Source organism: Triticum dicoccoides, chromosome 2A (genome assembly GCF_002162155.2).
Source record: "Triticum dicoccoides isolate Atlit2015 ecotype Zavitan chromosome 2A, WEW_v2.0, whole genome shotgun sequence".
NCBI classification, from domain to species: domain Eukaryota; kingdom Viridiplantae; phylum Streptophyta; class Magnoliopsida; order Poales; family Poaceae; genus Triticum; species Triticum dicoccoides.
In genome coordinates this window covers 31,499,106-31,501,313 of record NC_041382.1, presented here as the reverse complement: position 1 = coordinate 31,501,313, position 2,208 = coordinate 31,499,106, and the positions used below count along the sequence as shown (strand labels likewise).

The 2,208-nt window shown below is 40.9% G+C and overlaps 1 long non-coding RNA gene across 2 annotated transcripts in view; it reads left to right on the top strand.

Annotated features, from left to right (window-relative positions):
- Window positions 1-2,208, top strand: part of LOC119352949 — an 8,703-nt gene that overhangs the window by 2,948 nt on the left and 3,547 nt on the right. For both annotated transcript variants that reach the window (XR_005170278.1, XR_005170277.1), the window contains exons 2-3: window positions 621-710; window positions 1,794-1,865. This is a non-coding gene — a long non-coding RNA (uncharacterized LOC119352949). The remainder of the gene's footprint in view (window positions 1-620; window positions 711-1,793; window positions 1,866-2,208) is intronic.

Sequence of the window (2,208 nt, the reverse complement as noted above, 5' to 3'; positions counted from 1 at the left end):
CCCGAGATGCGGGGGTCGGAATCATCGATGACTCGAGCGAGAGTGTCCAAAACTTGCCATACGCATCATAGTTAGTTGCTATAGACGCCGGCGTGAGTTGCCCCAAATATCCGCTCCCGAGATGTGAGGGCTTGAATCGCCGATGACTCGAGCCGAAAGAGTCCAAAACTTGCCCAACTCATGATAGTTAGTTGCTAGAGATGCTGGCATGAGTTGCCCAAAAGATCCGCTCCCGAGATGCAGGGGCTGGAATCGTCGATGACTCGACCCGAGGGTGTCCGAAACTTGCCCAATGTATGATAATTAGTTGCTAGAGATGCTAGCGTGAGTTGCCCAAAAGATCCACCCCTGAAATGCTGGGTTTTATTTCGCCCAAAACTTGCCCAACACATGTTATGTAGTTGCTAAAAAGGCTGGCGCGAGTTGCCAGAGATATATATTTTTTTAGCAAAAAAGTGATTTTGTTTGCACAATTTTTTTATTTCCATAGAATAAGTTGTCTACATATAAAAAAATATTTTCCTAAATCACCTAAGTTTACTCTAAAAGAATCAACTGAGTTTTGTAAATATGGTTTCGTAGATATTCTAGCCTAAACAAATTGTTTGTTTTGTTTGCAGGGCCTTACTAAATTTTAAAAGGATGTCAAAGCAACATTTTTGAGGTTTTGTGCACACGCCCAAGCAAGAAGCTTCAAGGTCCACTTCTAGGTACTCATAAAGCTATCCAACTTTTTTGTTTCAGCAAGAAAAGAGGAGTTGCCTCAAACACACAAGAGTTGCTTACTGCTAACACTGATTTTGCATGAGATGAGGTCGATATGCATGGGATGAGAGGGAGGGGGAATGGGTTTTGATGGCGATAGCATCATCATCAGGTTTTTGACAACGGGCAATTTTTGGGAGGGCTCGAGCCGGAAGTTGCCTAGCAAAGGGGCATGAGTTGCATGCTCGATTGCTCGTGTATATGTAATTTGGGAAACTGATAAGCAGAGTACACGAGTTGGACTGCCTTGAGAAAGTGCGGAAAATTGCCCAACACAGAGTAGACTGTTGCTACATATGCTTGTGTGAGTTGCTGGAAGTAGTTTTTTTCTTCAGAAAATGATAGGCAGTCCATGCTTGGTTTTTTATACAAATATGTCGCTAGGTTGACATGAACTTTCATCATGTGTTTAAACTTGCCTAACCATTTTTGTGTACGTACTATTTGCCTCAAAATGATGCAGAACTTTGTCCTCAAAATGTAGTCTCTTTATAGTTCAGAAAACACACACATATCGAGGGCTAGGCAACTTCACACAGCTAGACCAAGCAATTGACACACAGAGAGAGAGAGAGAGAGAGATCAAGCAACTTAAAAACTATTGGGGTAGGAAGGTTTTTGGGTGTTAGGCATTTTACGCGTGTGTAAACAGAGAATTCATAAATATTTTTGTCCAAACAATAGGCAAGTCATAGATAAACCCATAGCAAGTCCCACGTAGTTGTCAAGAAAGTCCTGCCTTTTGGTTGTCAAGCATCCAAAAACTTGCCTAGCCAGTTTGTCTTATTTTGTAGGTGCCTAAAAAATGATGCAAAATTTTCCATCTCCTTGTTTTCTCTTATATGTGGGGCTTGGTTCATCGTCGTGTGTTTGAGATGCACCCAACACTATTATTAGCTATTTGTCTACGAGCACTTTTTTCGCTTCGTTATTTTGGTTGTTGGGGGGCGAGGAGCCCCGTAGCTATTTTTTTGCTACGGAACCCCACACACCCTTTGTGTTTTCATTTCATTTTATATTTTTCTCAGGAGTCACCTACAAAAATCTCAAGCTATCAAAGAAATGCCCAAGAAAAGGAAACCATCACCATGTACTCTCCGGTAATTTTCACATCCTGTTCCGGGGCTTAGTTCCGTACTATCTAGGGGGATCAACTGTTCTTGATTACCTGATTTTGCATTTGAAATTGCCTAAAAAAACTCAGAACTTGCCTACATTTTTTCGAGTGATTACATTAAAAATGAATATGAAGAGCCTAGTAGGTCTGTTAATGACACAACATATCACAAATTGCTTAATGGTATCACTAGGTTTGCTTAAATAAATCCATAGAAGTTGTTGCCTTTTTTCCAGGAAGAACCATTTTTGTACAAAAGCAAACTAAAAACGACGGGCTTTTGTTTTTGCTTTCTCCCACCCATTTCATTTTTGCTTTAGAAGCGC